A 21,875-nucleotide genomic window follows, 5' to 3' on the forward strand; every position below is an offset into this window, starting at 1 on the left:
AAAGAAAAGTTCATATACTTCAGACAACTACTTGGAGTTTATCAGATGGTTTGAGCTTGAGGGAGAGTGTTAGAATATCAACCTCCCATTACTCTTCAGTCAATCTATCTTTATGTGTGTGATCAGACATTAGTTGGATACAGCTGTACATGTGTGTGACATTCAATAAGTCGGTGTAGTCAATGACTTAACCACAATTAGTCTTGGTTAGTCATACCTATGTGAGTAAGTCACTTTCTCAATCTATTGTTATGTGTGTGATAGCTGGATACAGCTGTACACGTGTGTGACATTCAATAAGTCAATGTAGTCAATGACTTAACCATAGTTAGTCTTGGTTAGTCATACCTATGTGAGTAAGTCTCTTTCAATGTGTATGATGGAAGAATAATGGAAGAAGAACAACAATGAGATGAGGCTCATCTTTTGCTCCACCTTGTCTCTCTCCCTCTCTTCTAACACTAGAGGGGTAGGGATACCTTATAGATGATAGGACAAGAGCCGTCATTATGAATGATGAGGAGAGGAGGGTGATGGCTCGTATGAGAAAGTTGTACCAAGTTTTTGGGCACAATGTCTTGGATCATTGGAAGAACATACCGGAGGGGAGCAAGGGCTACATAGTAGCATCCTTGCATGAGGAGTTTTTGGTACCTATCTCAATAGATAGGTTTTCCACAGGCTGGATGATGGAGTGCATGTGTGCATACATGTCACATAGAATGCACTCACGGCACTTAAGAATGGGACCTCAAAGCTCTAGTGGCTAGAGCAGATGATTGGTGCTGACTCACGGAGGAGGCTACAAATTCTCCATGACATTCGAGATAGTAGCATGAGACAGCAAGGGCATGACTAGATGATGGACCTAAAAACGGGCCGGCACGGGCTCGTGCACTAGCCGGACCTCTATCTCACGCGCTCAACAACCCCACGGCCTCGCGGCCAGGAGCGTTGATGACACATGCATTGCCTTCCTAGACATCTTGCGTTTGTATTACGTTGTTTGTAGTCCACTCTTCTCTCACCCACTACTCCTCAGAGGGAGTCCCTTACACATAGCCAAAAGGCTCGAATCACATACACATGGGGTTCCTCCTACGGCTCAATGCCATCAACCCTCTGCGACTCTCCTACACCTTGGGGATTGGCCCCTCGATGCGTCGCTCAACATATAAACATTTCGCACAAAAGTCCACTCAAGGCACCATTTAATCGTATAAAGGAATGTACCATTGTCCTTACTTCTCTTTCCCTTAGACCCCACGACTAGCCTATGGCTTAGGGTGCCCTGTCGTGCCCTGAACGTGGGTCAATGTCCTAATGAAAACAATTGCTGTGCATCCAGGATTTCTGATACCTTTAAATATTTCCATGATTTATGCATAGTGTGGATGCCAAGTGCTCAAACAGTTATGAAATCAATATTGTGCACCCGTGGAAAACATCCTTTTAATGACTTCCAACTACCGTTCTTATGCGACGTTGCACGAACCTAGCACCAAGGAAGCCCTCGTGCTACTAGGCTCTTATTTCATAATTATTATCCGTCCTAAATGCTATGCATAGAAATCAGCAACTTTTCCATTATCTCACACGGCGTTTAGACATATTTCAACTACTCTACCCCCCCATCAATCAAATGTTACTTGGGCATTTTGCCATCATTTTATGTATAGAAAGCGGGAAAAACACACTAGAACAAGAAGGTGGGGTTGAACTGAGGCAAATCCTCATGCTTTAGTCCCCACAAACATTCACAAACATTGCTCTTATTTATCATTAATTTTCCGCACCCAAAATGCATTTTTCTCCTATTTTTAGTGATTTTTCTCCATTTTCTTTGTATTTTCCCTTATTTTTTGCATTATTTTATTACTAAAAATTCAAAATAGATTATGGGCTGTGGCCCTTAGTTCCTTCTTGCAGCAAAATTGAAGATTTAGTTGGTGTTCCTATTCATTTTTCCATTTTTATGCCCAAAACCATCATTTTCCCTTGATTTTCCATATTTTACGTGTTTTAGCATATTATTTTGAACCACAAGATGCATATTTTTCTGATTTTCTGATTATGACCAGCAAGAACTCATGGAAAACAGCCACATAAACAATTTTTAGCCCACATGAACAACATTTTATCAATCAAAAGCCATAAAATCTCAAATTTCCTTTGAAAATTTTGAATTACCGCTTATTTGCGTGTTTCGCATTTCATGTCCATGGCTGCAAATTTGGAAATCAGCAGCACTTCATGTCCAGCACAATCACAAATCACCATTTCCAGCCCGTGGAGCAATCCGATCGATACCGGACAAGCCTCCATCATTCTTTCTTCTTCCTTCTTCTTCCCATATGAATTCCCCCTTAGAAGAGAGAGAAGGAGGAGAGAGAAAGACTAGATTTCTATCTCAGCATTCAGGCCATCAATTGAGGAGCAAAGGACGGCGATAAGATCCACAGACAGGAGGGAATGAAGCCCCATAATCCATTAGGCAGGGTGTTTGTAACATCCATGATGCCCTCTCTCCATCCATGGCGAAAAAAAATGGCGCCCTCTGTTGATCACGTTTTTTCATCCCTCTTCATTCTCTCTCCACGTTTTTTGCTTCATAAGGTGCATAAATTATTTTTTTTTGGGGGGGGGGGTCCAAACTCAAAAGGCATGCTCAAATTTGGCCTCCCAAGTATCCACCTTTTCATATCTTGACCATTTTGTGGCCATTTCCCCGTCCGGACTCCGAATTGAGCTCTGAAAAATCCTAGGCGGCCGGCTTGGCATCCCGCATTGGTTAGTAACTCTTGCCAACCCGCACGACTGTCTAAAAACTTATGAAAAATAAACAAGTGTCACTCGAGCACCTTTAAAGCACTTTGACGCTTAAAATTGTCCTAGATCAAGCCGCCGCCTTTGACGGTGAATATTTACCCCTTGATATTCATAATTTTTAACTATTTTTAAGCACTTCATGGCACCTAAATTCCGCTCTCATTGGCGACCACGGGATAGGGCGACTCAGCCCGTCGAATCCACGAACATATCTGCGCATAAACAACCAAAGAAGCATCAAACTGATATAAAACAATTATATAATAAAACTCAGCACAATGCTTCCCCTACCCCTGGACAGAACCAAGGCATGACATCCACAAGGAGTAGGCCTAGTATCATCTAATAAAAGATGCAAAGTGAGTCACTAACCAGTTGCTCCAACACAGCCAAACTAAAAAAACCTATCAAAGAGGTTGCCCTAAGTGGTAGTCTGCACTACTTACCAGCTAAAGACAACACAACTAGGAGCTCCTACAAGGCGAGGACTCCTATAGCCTGATCAAAGAGTATTTTCTGTCAGTACATTTCTTCTTTTAGGGTTGTTATTGGATGAACATACTTGGGCATGTAAAAAGGAGGGAGCTGAGCGTAGTGACCCAAGGAGAACAGGGCATCGGCCTCAGGACCTGTCTCGGCACCCAAGAACCTACCAAGCCCTCGCAAGGCGACACTTAATCCTTTTCTAACGCTCACTTTTATTTTCGCTCCAACCTTCTTGTTTTGTCATCATTTTTTTTTCAGCAAGAAGCCACCCCTAGGAAGACAAGGTATCGGCCCCAGGTCTGACTCGTCCCCAGGAACCTACCAGGCCGTCGCTAGGCAATGATCAACTGCTTATATATTTTCATTTCTTTTCTTTTCTTGGGATAGGGGTTAGAACCCGTTTTTACACCCCTTCGTATTTATATTCATATGTTAGGATGTTCAGGGTTTCTTGGCATCATTATTATTAGCTCCCGGCAGGCTTCTCTAACTGCCTCACTACTAACAAGAACTCCTAGAACGGCTGCCTAGCAGGCTAGCAAAACAGGGCCACTAGGACTTCCTTCTAAACCAGGTCTTTCGATGTCTGACAATGTCTTTACAGGAGGCAATGACTACTCCGACCTCCCTCAAAACATACTTAGCCTAAAACCGGGACTTTATGCCTTGGTTGCCGGTCCCCAACAAAAATGTATCCCCTCGACAAGTACAAATACACATATAACAGGAAAGAAAGGTACTCGTAAAGGAGAGGTATCGCCTGGATTGGCCACAAGAAGCTTCCATTGCAGCAAAGGCTCCTCTAGGCTCCACAAAATTCCACGAACATGAAACCTGTCCAGCACAACACTTAAAACAAAAACCCAATTAAACGCACCTGCACTAGGCAATTGGCCCCCTTGGCCTAATGAAATGCAACACTTCACTACAAAATTGAATTGGCCCTCTTGGCCTAATGAAATCAAACAATACTACATAATATCCTCCTGGAAACAACTATGATAGACATCAAAGCATACCATTCCCAGGGAAATAGGGCTTGTAGCCCTAAACTAGGTGCATTAAATTATGACCCATCCCTCCTGCGTATATCGCAAGAGGTGTTCGCATCACATGTCGTCTAATCAGTCTATGGGTCCCAGATAATAAAGGCAGATGAGTCTCGCTTACCCTCTGCATCACCCAGATCAACCATCGTCTGCCAAAGAGGGCATGTTCAGAAAGCATACCCCACAAACAACCGGGTCCTGTCTCACCATCAATAGATATATCGGGACAAGGCCCACAATTAAAGAAGAGGTTTTCTTCATACGCAAAATTAGCCAAAGAATCGGCAAACTGATTCCAATTCCGTGGAATCAGCTGAAAAGACTCTCTATCGAATTCGTCTAGCAGGGCTATGGCGGTATGATGGTACATGCAAAGGATGGGGTTTCGCACCATGTACGTCCCATTGAGTTGATTTAAAACCAACTAAGAGTCCCCTTTCACCAACAACTGGCGGATACCACCCTTCTTTGCAATATTCAAACCCATAATCAGGGCTTTGTATTCTGCCATATTATTGGTAAAATTTGCCCCGAGATAAGCAGCTAACTTCATGACAATGCGTCATCGGGGGTCTCGGATGACAACTCCTATACTTCCTTTTTTGCATGCACCCCTGGACGCCCCATCAAAGTACAAGGTGTATGCCCATAAAGGGTTTACATATCCCGCCATCTGGAACTCTACTCGTAATTATGGTAATCGAAATTCAGCATATTCAACGGGTGGACTGTAGGCTCCATCCCTCCATCATCATTGAATTCAACAGGGATGCTCGTCAAAATTTGTAGGCAGTGATGGCAAAAGACCTTGATCTCCCAAATAAATGTCCCGCCTTCTTGCTCAATCACCTTGTATCCTTTGCTCCACCAAATGAGCTTTCCCTGATGATACCTCTATTCTAAATATGGGTGTTCTAAATAAGGGATCAGACGACCCATCAACCTCTATCACGATTTCCTTGCAGATGTTTGATCGATCTCGCCTAGACCTGCAAGGCAGTCATATCATTAGTGCAATCAGAAGTAATAAGGTTTAATCTTATTAAGATTAACCTTATTTTTAAATTCTATCCCCTCAAGGTCAGCTAACAAGATTGTGGATTTATTCTTTCCTATTCTAACGATCCTATAGGGCCCATCCCATTTGGGTTCTAGCTTGCCTGGAAATAATTCACATCGTGCATCATAATACAGAACAACCTGTCCTTTCTTGAAGGTGTATTTCTTGGCTTTGAGGTCGTGTAGCTGCTTCATTCGGCGCTTCCCCACTTCTTGGTGCAATAAGCTCTGCAACTTAAGCTCATCTCAATGTGCCAGTGTCGTCAAGCGCTCATAAAGTGCATCTTCATCGCTCAAAGAATGATTGATGGCAAACCGAATAGTCGGCAGCTCAATTTCTAAAGGCAAGACACACTCCTCCCCATATACTAACTTGAATGGGGTATGGCCAGTGGCTCGTTTGAAAGTCGTATTATAGGCCCACACTGCCACGTATAACTTTTTATCCCAATCCCGTTTCTTTTCTGACACAATTTTGGACAGGATGCCCACAAGTTGCTTGTTGGTACTTTCAACTTGCCCATTGGCTTGCGGATTATATGGGGTTGTCTTGTTATGCTTGATTTGCCACATCTTTGTCAAACCTTTAATCACCTTATTCAGGAAATGTGTTCCGCGGTCTGACACTAATTCTTTCGGCGGACCAAACCGGCATATTATCTGCTCTAAAAGGAAACTAGCAGTTTCTTTAGCATCATCTTTCCTTGTTGCACGTGCTTCTGACCACTTTGTGAAGTAGTTAGTTGCTACAATGATGTACCTCTTTTGTGTAGTCGACGACGGAGTAATAGGACCCACAAAGTCTATTCCCCACTTCTCGAATGGAAGTATCGCCATAATAGGGATGAGTGGTCGTTTCCTATTCTCTCGACTATCATGTCGTTGGCAAATATCGCATCTCTTGACATACGCAAACGCATCTTGGAAGATGGCAGGCCACCAATAACCTGCTCTTAAAGCCTTTTGTGCTGTAAGCCGTCCAGCAAAATGGCCACCGCAAGCAGAGTCATGGCACTCTTCCAAAATGAATAGCACCTCGTCAGGCATCACACACCGGCAATAGATATCATCAACCCCTTGCCGATATAATGTACCTGCGATCAAAGCAAACTTTAACGCTTGCTGCTTAATTTTCCTTCTCTCAGCTTTAGATAATTCGGATCCCGCCTCTCCTGTTGATAAATAATGCGTTATTGCAGCATACCAAGAGGGAATAGATGCCGTATCTATTTTAAATAACAACTCCATGTCACTACCTTCAGCCCCAGATTCTTTCGGCTCCCCAAAGTCCACAAGACATTCCACGATGCCTTGCAACCTTGGTGGCTTACTCTTGATTTCATAATCAAATTCCTGCAAAGTGATTAACCAGTTTGCTAGACGATCAGGCGGCTGTAGCTTATTCATCAATAGTCGAAGTCCCTCCGCCTTCGTATAAAGCACGACTTTCTCATAGAGAATATAATGCCTGAATTTCTTGGTCCCAAAGACCATCGCTAGACACAATTTCTCCATGTAAGTATAGTTGATTTCGGATATCCCCAGCTTCCGACTAGCAAAAGCAATCGGGTGGTACCACTTCTCTTCCCAAATTTGGGCTAAACAACAGCTGATACTATACATGGTAGCTGCTGAAAATATATAGAACACCTCACCTCTTTTAGGTGCTTTTAAAACGGGCGCTCTTGCTAGCTCTTGTTTCACATCCTCGAATGCTACCTTACAAGGGTCACCCCATACAAATGAACAGCTAAAGGACAATAAATTTGTAAGCGGCAACGTTCTTTCTGCTAGGGCGTTGATGAATCTACGGTAGTAACCAACCGAAGAGAGAAAGCTATGAACCTCTTTCGGAGTGCGTGGTGGACCCATGGCAACTATAACTTTAACCTTCTCGGGGTCTGTCGCAATTCCTACCGAACTGACCACATGACCCAGCAACAGCCCATAAGGTACAAAAACACACTTCCGTGGGTTTAGGGCGATCCAAAATTGTCTACAGCGCTCAAAGCATTTTCTTAAAATGATCAACTGCCTTCCTCTCACAGTGGCGGCCCCTAAGTCATCAATAAACACCTTCAACTCCTCAGGGGATATGTCACCGAATGTCTTATCTGCTGTTCGTTGCCACGAACCAGGCGCATTGCATAAACCAAAGGCCATCACATGGTACGCAAAAGTACCAAATACAGTGATAAAAGTTGTTTTCAACTTATCCGCTTCTGCAATTGCCATTTGGTTGTATCCTGCAAAGCAATCCATAAACGAATATATCTCCCTACCTGCTAATTGATCCAAAATCTGGTCAATAAATGGCAACGGGTAGTAGTCCTTAATTGTCTGCTTATTCAGCTCCCTAAAGTCTACACATAAACGGATTTGATTATTCTTCTTCTTTCTAATCACAACCGACGAACACCATTCTGTGTGTTGCACAGGAAAAATCAAACCCGCTTTTCGAAGCTTCTGTAACTCTTCAAACAGGTCGTCCCTCAGTTCGAAAGGCATACGCCTTACTTTCTGCCGTACAGCACGACTGCCCTCTTTCAACGGAATTGTATGAACAGCAAGACTAGGAGGGATGCCTCTCAACTCATCATAACTCCAGGCAAAGATATCACGGAATTCCTGGATCAAGGCCACATAGTCCTCCCTTTCTACTGAGCTGAGCATAGAACCTAATTTGATTGGCCCCGAATCACCAAGCGTACCAAGGTCTAGCTCGATGTTAACAGATGATCCCGTGTCGACAATGGCATAGTCTACTAATATGCCATCGACATAGGCTGCAACCCTTGGGCAATGCTTCTCAGCATGCTCGAACCAGTCATCACCAACTCGCGCAATACCCAAAGGTTCTACGATATACCCGGTACGTAAAATCTTTCTAAATTCCTTGCGTACTCCTGGGGAAAGCTTAATAAGCTGTAAGAGATTCACATCCGGCTTGATTTCGCAAAGAGAGCTCGCCAAATCGAATTCATGATAGTTTGATAGAGCTCGCTTTTCACGCCAAACCATCCGCTCTTTAGGTCGCTGAACCGGCTTTATTGCCTCTTTTTTAGCTTTCACCTTCTTCTTTGGTTCTTTATCCTTCTTAACATCGGCTTTATTCTCCACGGGCTTCAAAGGTCCCCCTTCCATGGAAGGATCCAAAACTTGTGTTCCTTTGTTGCCTTGTTTAGGGTTTCCATCGACAGGTTTATCCTTGTCGGCTTCTCTACCCTTTTGACCTCTTGTAAGAACGGCTCGCAGATTAGAGGTTTCAGCATCGTTAATGCGTACAGCCTCAATCAAACTAACCCCACTACCACTTGGTAGCTCCTCCACTGTAGTCTTTGGTCGTTGAAGTATTTGTTTAGGCCCGTCCTCTCGCTGGGAATCATTTCCTTGGGCACGATGATTAACAAGCCCTGGCTACCGACTACCACGTTGGAGGGAACTGATCTTACTTCAGCAAGTAGCTGCTAAATGGCCGGATTTTCCACAAATGTCGCACTTAACATTTGGGTAATTTCTTGGATAGTGCTACCCACCACACCATTTGCAACTAAACCTCGAAGGTGCACCCTCCTCTGGGTATCTACTTCCTATCAAATTTTGTTGTTTTTTAAGGAAGTTGACATCCACGACTATTTTTCGATACTGCTCCGTAATCATATCGGTATAATGCTTCATCATGTCCTTAACCTCGCCAAGAACATTGGAAGAACTCGACTCATAGCCTTGGTCATTACCATGTCGTTCCATCGGCCTAACAATTCGATTAGGCACTGGTTGTTGAGCCACAGGCATGGTGTTAGAATTGACTGCCTGGCCTCCACCACTTGGAGCCATTTGACTGCCCGTAGGCATCGACATGCTAGGGGGAGCTGGTAATAAAGGGACATTCTGCATCATGTTCCCTCTCCCATTAGGGTTAGCCATTGCTATCCCTTGGCCACTATTGCCATTGGCCATTGCCATATTGTTTCCCAATACTAAACCCATATTCAAATTGCCTCGAGAAGCATAGGCTGCTTGTAGTCGGGATTCCACCTCTTGTGCTCATGTAATGGCAGTATCTATATCCCCCAAGGGGACACTACTCAACTGCAATTGGATATTAAAGTCCAAACCATGTAGGAAATATTGCAATTGGGTAGCTGCGGGGATAGGAATAGAGGTGTCCAACTTACGGAAAACCTCTTTTATTTTCTTTGCATAGGCACGAATATCCTCGTGTGGTTCTTGGCGGGTCACGTTGAGTACACGCAACCAATATTGCCCACCCCTTTCAGGGACAAACTCCCTTTGAAAAGCTCCATAAAATGCATCAATGTTCAATATGGTTCCGGCTTCTAAACCATGATACCATATAGCGGTGTCGAAGGGTTTGTGAAAGCAATGTCGCAACCACAGAGGACCTTGACTAATTTCAAGATAGAAGATCAATCAAGCAAATAATCAAGATGAGAAAATGATACCAAGACTCTGTTTTATTTAAGTTCAATGAAGCATAACCAATCGTCCTGTGAATGTAGTTCCAAGAATCTTCTTCCTACAAAATCCAAATACTCTTCTTCTTGTCTTCTCCAAAGATTCAGACTGTTCAGTTGAAAGAGTTAAACCAAGACAAGTTACCCTTCAAGGACTCTTACTGAATATAAGAGTTTTAGCTTTAACCTTATGCTCTCTTTCTCCTCTCAACTGACTGCTAATATAAAGCATGAAATCTCACTTCAGTATTTGAGCCTGCTGTTATGTCAATTGTTTATTCAGAATTGTCATGAATGGACAAACTGGAAAATACATCGTTGCTGGTGGACATATCATTTTGGTCTCCTATTTCTATTCCTTTACTTTCTGTCATGGAATGCACTTGCAAAACGTCAGCTTCTTAAGTTCATCTTCTTCGTTTTACTCCTGGCATTTCATTGCAGAATACAGTCATCAAAAGCTCATCAAGTAAAGCTGTACTAACTATAGAGAGTGTTTTCAGAGAGGTTCCAAGAGGAACCGAGGGAAGATACGACATCAACTTGCTGTTTTAGGGCCAGAAGAACATTATCAATGGCGAGGAGGCAGCTATGGCAAGCATCCTCTTCGTCTACTTGACCTTTTCTATCTCAAGCTCGTGTAATGCATCACGTTCCAAGCTGCACGGATCTCGTGAGTCCAATTCAAAAGCATCCATGAAAGAAATGCGAAGCCTGGGGTTTTTTAACTGCTGTGTGTTGGAAGGCCGCGAGATGTAAACTTTCTTGTTCTTGCACTCGTACGTTCAATGGCCAGTTTGGAAGCTCTTCTTGCACTGTTGAGTTGCCCTTCCGACAAAACCAGGTTTGATATTCTTGCGGACGTCGAGCTTCACCGCCTTCTCTGTGCTCATGAGATACATCTGCCACTTAGCTTCCTTGTGCTCCTACTCAGTTCATTGCAAAAAAAACTGTATAATTGATCTCCTTCCTCCCTGCAATTCCTCTTTCACAAGTGCTATGCAGCCCCAAATTCAGCAAACCTCCTTCGTCTGCGCAGAATGGTAAAAGTGAAGATTATCAGTTCCCTAGTTAATGGATTCCCTTCATCCACAGTCGATCCTCTCTTCCCCCATCAAGCGGCCTACATCACAGCCCCTCCATGAATTTCATGATTGTTCTGAGCCGTCACAGCCCTTGTAATCCAAAAAGATCTCCTCAATTCTTCTCGGGATGACGCTCGCTCCTCCACATTATCGTAGCTGCCATATTCTCGTATTGTAATGCTCTCTAGTCCTGTAAAGGTCTCTGGTCATACGCGAAACGAATTAACAACCGCCGTCCTCCTCTATTCTGGACGCAGAGTTCACCCTCCAACTGATCATCTTCAATTCCCCTTTTCCATCAACAGAGCTCTTCGTTTAGTCAAAAAAAATCCCCTCCTTCTCTTTCGTTGCTCTCCTTCAAAGTTGCAGAGATCCTCCTTGATTGCCGTTCTTATCCTTTCTGCTCTACTCTTCCCGTGTATCATCCTCCCTGATCTTCTTCTGCCCCCGTAGTCGTCTCCTCTCGGGCTCTCCTCTGATTAGCCACAGAGTACCCTCTATTTTTTTCCCGATTCCTCTGCGTTCCTTTCTTCTTTCCCCAATTTGATCTCTCATCCTTTTCGAATATGCTTTTTCCCTCCCAAAATTAGCCTTTTTCTTTTCTTCCCTTTTTAGACTCTGTTCCTCCTTCGTTAAAAAAAACAAGCACTGTCATATGAGCACGGTCCGAACCAAATCTTACAAGATGGTGACCAAAGGGCCAGTCGTCAACCAAATCATTATCCTTTGCATCAAAGCAATTTCTTAGTCACAACAGCATATACCAATGAACTTTGACAAGAAGCAGCAGAACCACGATATGACCAATTGGGTCACAAGTGAAGTTTTCTTCGATATCTTCCTCGGACTACCAGCCAGCCCATTGGAAATGATGGAATCTAGCTCAAATACAGTCCATTCTAAACAGCACAAGCTTGCATAGTTCCCTCTCCATCCAATTAGGGGCGCACCATGACAAGTAGGGAGGAACAGATACAGGGATGATGTCCCAACTTCATTAAGTTTACCTACATGTATGGCATTCAAAACCAAACTGGCTTTGTTCCCCTGTTCTGAAAGTCTGTCAAATACTTGATAAGCTTCATCCAGTTGTAGATACAGGAAACATCTTCACAAAGCCCATAATTGGCATATCTTGAAATATGTGTAGCCCATGAGATTGCATCTCGAGTTACCAGTCTACCAAAATTCCTTATTCTTCTCCGTCTTCGGCATAGAATGAAAGAGCAAACATAACAACTAAGTATGTACAAAGTATCAAATCACACACACGACTTTTGGGTGGTTTACACACCTCGAATGCGCAGCAATACGACATCCACCCCCTCTAATCCTGCGCATCCTTCGGATGGGCCAACTACCCATGATCATTATCATCAAGATCCACAAATAGATCAATCTCTTCATTATGCATTTCCGGTAGATCAACAAGATTATTTGTCATATCATCTGTCTCTTCCATTGGAGTTTCTTCTCGTTGCTCTTCTCTTGAAAATTCTTCCAATGCATAGTCCTCATCATCCCTTTTCTTGAAAATCTTGATTCTTTTTCCAGTAATAGGCACTCTAAGCACTGTCCCATCCAATTCAGTCAGCTCATATGTTGCATTATCAAAGACATGTCTGACTATGTATGGCCCAAACCATCTTTTCACCATCTTCCGAAGTGCAGTATGCTGATTTTCAAGGCTGCTATCAAAGACCAATACCCAATCTCCCTCTTCTATTGCTCTAGGCCGCAAGCGATGCTTGCTGTCAAACCTGTCCTTATTCCTTAGTCTAGCAACCTTCAACCTGTCAATAGCTAGCTGAATATCCTCTGGTCTCCTCTCCAACTGTCGAATCCGAAGAGCTAAGAGCTCCTCTCTCGTCAAATCCTCCTGCCAAGGTAAAACTAACCAAGTCAAAGCACAAGTCTCAGTCGGCATAACCGGTTTTTGACCATACATCAACTCTGCAGGCATATATCATGTGGTAACACTATGAGTCGTACGATCAGCCCACAAAGCAAATGGTAGAAGTCTCGGCCATTCTCCAATCCGTCCTCTGCATGCTTTGGCTAATGCTTTCACTATCGGCGGATGCCCTCTTTCACTCTTCCCATTTCCCTCTGGATTATATGCTGTGGTTAGAGCCAACTTGATTCCTAGCTGAGAGAAAAACTTCCTAGCTTCATCTGCATCCAATTCACCACGATCCGCAGTGATCTTACCCACACAACCATACCTGCAGAAAATTTCCTCCAATAAGAACTTACACACTGCACTAGTGGTCTTCGTTCTCAAAGATCTGCCCTCAACATGATTGGTAAGATCCTCTCTAGCCAAAACAATGTATCTCATCTGCCATAGACCCATAGGCATGGTAACCAAATCAACTACCCACTTATAATGAATGCATAATGGGTAGGTCGGATGAAGCTCATCTCGATGACGCACTACTGAATACATCTGGCAGTCTCTACAAGTCTCAACAAAGTGAGAAACATCTCTTTACATGCCTTTCCACCAATATTTCTCCTTGATTTTCTCATAAGTAGCCCACACTCCTCTATGACCAGCCCAAGGACTCTCATGAAACTCCATCATCACCTGTAACTGTGTCTCTCTATCGCAGACAACCCGCAAAGGTAATCCGCCTCTTTTCTTTGGATGCTTCCAAAGAAATCCGTCCTTGAGAAAATAACCATAGGCTTTCCTTCTGATCTTCTTGAACTCTTCATCTGTCCATTCATCTCTTTTGCTTAGTGTACTAAGATACCTGCCAATCTGCAACCAATCTCCAATATAAAGTTCTTCTGTAAAAGCCACAATATCATAGACATGACAAACATGATCAACCATAGTGGCTGAAATTTCTACATCATCCTCTTCTGCAAGTAGAGTCTCCTCATCATCATATCTGGCTCTAGACAACATATCTGCCACTGGATTATCCTTCCCTGCTATGTGTTTAAATTCTGGATTTAACGACTTGATATATGCAATCCATCTCAGCATAGCTATATCCGGAGTAGAGCAACTCGTGATCATACCAATCAATGGCAAGCAATCTGTCTCTACCACAACTGAAGCTCTAATAAAGTACTCCTTGTCACATTTAAGAGCTGTGACAATCCCCAATAACTCCCTCTTGATTTGCGGATATCTCCTCTGTCTCTCGTTTAGGACTTTCGCCCCAAACCGAATAGCATACCTATTTCCATCTGCATCATCTTGACCCACAGCCCAACCTATGCCAATTGGACTAGTGTCAACTGTCAATACAATAGGCCTTTCACAATTATAATCCGCTTTCCTGAGAGTAGGAGAATTCTGCAATAACTTCTTCAATTTCCGCATAGCTTTAGTGTGGCTCTCATTCTAATAGAATTTCTGCCTCTTTCGAAGAAGCTGATACAAACAATCTGCTATGTGTGCAAAATGAGGTATCCAAATCATATAAAACACACAAGCACCAATGAATCTCCGTACCTCTGAAGTAGTAGAACAATACTCTGCAATCTTGCCTATAGCATTCACCTTATCAGGTGAGGGTTTTCTGCCATAATATCCACACATATGTCCAACAATGACAACCTCATTTACTCCAAAAACAGATTTTTGCCCTGAAAGTGTCAAGTTCACTTCTTCTAACCTGGCCAAAATCTTCTCACATGCTGAAATATGATCAGCCACAAAGTATCTGCATCCCTGCTCATTTAGGCTCTCATTCTTCTCTTCTTCTGCACACCCCTTAATGGGCACATCATCTAAGAAAGGCATAGTAAGCTGAGGTATGTAATCACGAAGGACATTATGCATGGCATTCATCATATGCGCAACAGAATTAGTGGCACCTTGAGGCAAGGTACACATCCTGACAAGCCCAATAGGAGTTCTCATGGTGGTTATGTCCCTGCTTTCCAAAGCCAACTGAAACTGATCATATTCTGAATACAAATCACCCAAAGAATAGATGGCGCGTCCAGCAAATGCCTCTGCAAACTCATCCACAACTGGACCTATACCAACATTCCTGATAGTAACTCTGTTCACTGGCTGCATGTCCTGAATAAATCGAAGAGTACCATTCTTCTTTGGAACTGTAAACCACCTGTTTGAGTATGGTGCAGATGAAGGCTCAAGGATTCCCATCCTGATTTTCTCATTCAATAAATCAATCAGCTTTGGCAAGTGTGCCTGAGGCACTGGAATAGGTCGGAGATTCCATGGAATATGAGGAATAGTAAAAATGACCATAGGAGCAACAATATCAGGATTCACACATCCAATCTCATGCGGGAAAAAAGCAAATCCCTTTCCATGTCGCTCAAGCATATCCTGAAAGCATTGCGTCTCTATGGGTAGCAAGAAATCATCATTTCCAATTTTCAATTCAGCAAGAGTCTCTGCTGAAAATTTATGACCAATATGCTCCGGATTCCTCAAAATTTGCTGTTTGATAGCCCTCTCCATTTGCTGATCACTGTCAGGTGGAAGCGGTACAGCAACCGGCTTCACCTTCTTATCCATAGTTTTGTATTTTGTGTCAACCCTGGCTTCATTATGCTCTTCTGCATTACATAAACCTTGCTGTAAATCAACAATTCTGCACTCCAATGGCTGAATATTCTCAGCCCTCTGCTCTATGGACTGCATAGAAACAGCCCCAAACTCTGAATGCTGAAATATTTCAGCAGTAAACTCTGTTGGCTGAAAATTTTCAGCCTTCTGTCTCTCTGAAAGCTGATCATAACCAGCTGGAAACTCTGTTTGCTAAATTTTTTCAGCACTCAACACTCTTTGCTGAGTTACCTCAGCCTCTGACTCAATCTGTGACATAAAATCTGCAATTTCATGAAACATGTCCAGGGACTGCACTAATACATACTGTAATAATTCAGCATATCAGTTTTCAGCATATCTCCCATCTCTGTCATCGTATCTGCACAAATCACACTGTCATACATCCCATCTATGTGCTCATCATCCTCCAAAATTCCTGCATTTTTCAAATTTTTCTCCTTCCTACATATATACTGCCTGGCAGCTCTAGGCAACCTAGAAGTCTTCTGATAACTCATCGAACTGTTTGCTGAAATCCCAACAAAATCAGAGGAGAAAACACTGCTGCCAGGAGGCGAGAACTCCAATCTCCTCTTCTCTGTACCACCGTCGTCTCGCGAAACGGCGGTACCTAATGAAAACCCGAATCCCTCAGAGTGGGCAAAGGTGCATCTCTGAGAGTATCTCTGTTTCTAACATGGTTCACACATATAGTCATAAACTGAACTGCTCTCATACCATCTTTACTGCGAATCCGTGCATAAGCAGATCCATCATCCATGACTTTTGTTTCCATGCGCATCTCTGTAATGAATGGCTGTCCAAGAATTATGGGATACGAGCATGAATCCTGCACAAAGAAATGAAAATCGTCCTCTACATCACCAATAGAAACTCTAACACTAGGACAGGCAGCATACAAATCACCTGCAGTGTTATTGGCGGCTCTCATACGCCACCCATGCTCTACATCCATAGGCCATCTCTTACTCTCATAAACTCCACAAACTATGAGATTAATCTCTGAACCATGATCAACCAATGCAACATAAGGCACCTGTTTCTCTCCAATCTTTACCATCGTCTCTGTAGTTGCCCTAGCCCAATGGCTCCGTGAAAAGTGACTACGCGGTATCATGACAGGCTCATCAATTTCAGCATAATGCATAGGCTGAACCCTCTTCTCTACCTGCAGAAAAACAGAAGCATTATCAACCATAACCTCATCCTCATCCTCATCCAACTCCCCAATCAAAACTCCCTGTGTATCAGTGGTAGACAATGCATGCCTTTTCCTCTTCAGGACCTCCTGAAACTGATCCTGAAACTCTCTTTTTGAGATACCCAAAATCTCAGAAATAGTGAAAGTCACCTCACTGCCAAGTATCTTATCATTAAAGATTTTCTTCATGTCTGTAGATGTCTCAATATCGGACATCAATATGAACCCTGGCTGCTTTCTCTCTCTAGGCTCTTGCCTCTTTTCTCTCTTTTGAGCATCCTCCATCTGTCGATCTGGCCCTGGTCTTGAAGACGGTCCTGCAATAGGTGGAGTAACAAACTCACCCCCTCTAGTCTTCTTAGCTGCACTTGGATTTTCTTCATCCCTCTTACGCTTCTCCTCAACAAATACATCTGCACCATGAGATTTAGCCAAATAAGCATAAATAGAGTACCTGTCAACAGGCGAGTCCCAACCTGTCTCTGATCTGATGCTAGAGCCTGCACTAGTCAAAACAGTTTGCTAAATTTTCCCCTTGTTTGCAGTCTCCATAGCATAAGTCCATAGCGCGGACTGAGTCTCTGATCCCTTCTCAATCTGTACTCCATATGCAGAAGCATCACCTCTAGCTGTCACATAAGAAGTACGCGCAGCCATGTCCTCCACTAACTTCTTCATTCCACCTTTACCAAAGTTGGTAGCAAGTGGAGCTCCTGTCTCAGTCAACCAAATCTTACCATCTTGCTCCCAATATACCAAATTCTGCCTCTTTGCATCCTGGAAAGAGTCACAATCCCTGCAATGCTGATGGTCCGTACTATCACACCAAATACATCTCCGATCTCTCCTAGGTGCACTAGGAGCACTCCTAGGTGCAGTAGGAGCGCTAGAAGAAGTAGTAGGCGCAGTCGAAGCAAACTGCTCCTTCAACTTTCCCACCAACTCTGCTTTGAGTGACTCCAGTGTCAAATCTGTGATGCCTTTGATTATGTCATCAAGAGAGGTAGGCACCGATGGAGCAGATGGTTTTGGAGCAGAAGGTGTAGGCATCGGTCATGGAACAGGAGGAATAGGTGGAGTAGAAACAGTAGGCACTGGCATAGGCAAAGAAACTGACTGAAAAAGAAAAAAAAATAACAGGGATAGAAGTAGGCATAGGAGCTGATGATGGTGTAGGTGTCATGGAACCATTCTGTAGGCGAGTCTTCCATATCCTCCTCTTGGTCAAAGTTGAGACTGCATCCTGAGCATCCTGCCAATCAGTTTTAAGACCCATAGGCTTCGTGCGATCTTCAAGAAGCTCACCCAATTCTTCTTGAAGAGCAGGATCTGCAGCTTGCAAGAAAAGCTCAACTTTTTCAACATCCAATGCTCTTTGTTCAATGGCATCAAGCTGACTATACCTCTCTTCAAATTCTCGAATCAACTCTGAAGCAGCTAGACCTTTGTTTGGCATGTAGACCCACTCTCGGAATGACCGCCGAGTCGCCATACCAAAGTCCTCAAGGAAGTATTCTTCTTTCAAGGCCTTCTTAAAATCTTGCCAATGTGTATTTTGAATAAAAAGATCAGTCACTTTTGTCCTCAAAGCAGGAGTGACAAGACGAAGGAAGTACTTACTCATAAGTCCAGCAGGAACTCCAAAAAACCCCATCTTGATCTCATATGTCTTCAAATATGCTGAAACATTACGCCCGTCAAATAGCTTCTTCTCATTCTCAACTGCTTCAATAGCCTTAGTCGCGCTGTTTGCATTCTCCTGCTCCGAATAGAGTTGCCTTTGCTGGGACAACTGCTGTTGATGCAATTGTTGCTGTTGCTGCATATACAATTGTGTTTGCTGATTTTGGAGCTGCATATACATGGACATATTCTGCAAAATTTGCTTTAGATCCTCTGTTGAAGTACTTGATGCAGCAGTCATTGATGGAGCTGAAGTAGACGCAGCAAGAGTTGTAGAAGAAGCTGAAATAGAGGCTGAAGTATCTCCCATCCTGAAATTTCTGCGACGCTTTCACGTCGGGTTCACCAAAGATGTCGAAGGGTTTGTGAAAGCAATGTCGCAACCACAGAGGACCTTGACTAATTTCAAGATAGAAGATCAATCAAGCAAATAATCAAGATGAGAAAATGATACCAAGACTCTGTTTTATTTAAGTTCAATGAAGCATAACCAATCGTCCTGTGAATGTAGTTCCAAGAATCTTCTTCCTACAAAATCCAAATACTCTTCTTCTTGTCTTCTCCAAAGATTCAGACTGCTCAATTGAAAGAGTTAAACCAAGACAAGTTACCCTTCAAGGACTCTTACTGAATATAAGAGTTTTAGCTTTAACCTTATGCTCTCTTTCTCCTCTCAACTGACTGCTAATATAAAGCATGAAATCTCACTTCAGTATTTGAGCCTACTGTTATGTCAATTGTTTATTCAGAATTGTCATGAATGGACAAACTGGAAAATACATCGTTGTTGGTGGACATATCATTTTGGTCTCCTATTTCTGTTCCTTTACTTTCTGTGATGGAATGCACTTGCAAAACGTCAGCTTCTTAAGTTCATCTTCTTCGTTTTACTCCTGGCATTTCGTTGCAGAATACAGTCATCAAAGGCTCATCAAGTAAAGCTGTACTAACTATAGAGAGTGTTTTCAGAGAGGTTCCAAGAGGAACCGAGGGAAGATACGACATCAACTTGCTGTTTCAGGGCCAGAAGAACATTATCAATGGTGAGGAGGCAGCTATGGCAAGCATCCTCTTCGTCTACTTGACCTTTTCTATCTCAAGCTCGTGTAATGCATCACGTTCCAAGCTGCAGGGATCTCGTGAGTCCAATTCAAAAGCATCCATAAAAGCATGGCTCCAACAGACGCACCACTGATGGACCTAAAAACAGGCGGGCACTGGCTCGTGCACTAGCCGGACCTCTATCTCACGCGCTCAACAACCCCACGGCCTTGCGGCCAGGAGCGTTGATGACACATGCATTGCCTTCCTAGACATCTTCATTTGTATTACGTCGTTTGTAGTCCACTCTTCTCTCACCCACTACTCCTCAGAGGGAGTCCCTTACACATAGCCAAAAGGCTCGAATCACATACACATGGGGTTCCTCCTACAGCTGAATGCCGTCAACCCTCTACGACTCTCCTACACCTTGGGGATTGGCCCCTCGATGCGTCGCTCAACATATAAACATTTCGCACAAAAGTCCACTCAAGGCACCATTTAATCGTATACAGGAATGTACCATTGTCCTTACTTCTCTTTCCCCTAGACCCCACGACTAGCCTATGGCTTAGGGTGCCCTGAACGTGGGTCAATGTCCTAATGAAAACAATTGCTGTGCATCCAGGATTTCTGATACCTTTAAATATTTCCATGATTTATGCATAGTGTGGATGCCAAGTGCTCAAACAGTTATGAAATCAATATTGTGCACCTGTGGAAAACATCCTTTTAATGACTTCCAACTACCGTTCTTATGCGGCGTTGCACGAACCTAGCACCAAGGAAACCCTCGTGCTACTAGGCTCTTATTTCATAATTATTATCCGTCCTAAATGCTATGCATAGAAATCAGCAACTTTACCATTATCTCACACGACATTTAGACATATTTCAACTACTCTACCCCCCCATCAATCAAATGTTACCTGGACATTTTGCCATCATTTTATGTATAAAAAGCGGGAAAAACACACTAGAACAAGAAGGTGGGGTTGAACTGAGGTAAATCCTCATGCTTCAGTCCCCACAAACATTCACAAACATTGCTCTTATTTATCATTAATTTTTCGCACCCAAAATGCATTTTTCTCCTATTTTTAGTGATTTTTCTCCATTTTCCTTGTATTTTCCCTTATTTTTTGCATTATTTTATTACTAAAAATTCAAAATAGATTATGGGCTGTGGCCTTTAGTTCCTTCTTGCAGCAAAATTGAAGATTTAGTTGGTGTTCCTATTCATTTTTCCATTTTTATGCCCAAAACCATCATTTTCCCTTGATTTTCCATATTTTACGTGTTTTAGCATATTATTTTGAACCACAAGATGCATATTTTTCTGATTATGACCAGCAAGAACTCATGGAAAACAGCCACATAAACAATTTTTAGCCCACATGAACAACATTTTATCAATCAAAAGCCATAAAATCTCAAATTTCCTTTGAAAATTTTGAATTACCGCTTATTTGCGTGTTTCGGGTTTCATGTCCATGGCTGCAAATTTGGAAATCAGCAGCACTTCATGTCCAGCACAATCACAAATCAACATTTCCATCCCGTGGAGCAATCCGATCCATGCCGGACAAGCCTCCATCATTCTTTCTTCTTCCTTCTTCTTCCCACATGAATTCCCCCTTAGAAGAGAGAGAGGGAGGAGAGAGAAAGACTAGATTTCTATCTCAGCATTCAGGCCATCAATTGAGGAGCGAAGGACGGCGATAAGATCTATAGACAGGATGGAATGAAGCCCCATAATCCATTAGGCAGGGTGTTTGTAACATCCATGATGCCCTCTCTCCATCCATGGCGAAAAAAAATGGCGCCCTCTGTTGATCACGTTTTTTCATCCCTCTTCATTCTCTCTCCACGTTTTTTGCTTCATAAGGTGCATAAATTTTTTTTTGGGCGGGGGGGGGGGGGTCAAATCTCAAAAGGCATGCTCAAATTTGGCCTCCCAAGTGTTCACCTTTTCATATCTTGACCATTTTGTGGCCATTTCCCCGTCCGGACTCCGAATTGAGCTCTGAAAAATCCTGGGCGGCCGACTTGGCATCCGGTATTGATCAGTAACTCTTGCCAACCTGCATGACTATCTGAAGAATTATGAAAAATCAACAAGTGTCGCTCGGGCACCTTTAAAGCACTTTGACGCTTAAAATCGTCCTAGATCGAGCCGCTGCTACCCCTTGATATTCATAATTTTTAGCTATTTTTAAGCACTTCATGGCACCTAAATTCCGCTCTCACTAGAGGCAAGATTGGTCCATCATCTTGGGAATGGCAGCCACATGACTTATTTGGAGGACTTTTTAAGTTTTTCTTTTGTTCTTCTCACTTTTTTTTTGCAACATCGCTTATACTACTTTAAAACAACCCTCTCTTTAATTGATCAAG

Source organism: Lygodium microphyllum, chromosome 15 (genome assembly GCF_053477565.2).
Source record: "Lygodium microphyllum isolate KBCC chromosome 15, Lygodium_microphyllum_v1.1.10, whole genome shotgun sequence".
NCBI classification, from domain to species: Eukaryota; Viridiplantae; Streptophyta; class Polypodiopsida; order Schizaeales; family Lygodiaceae; genus Lygodium; species Lygodium microphyllum.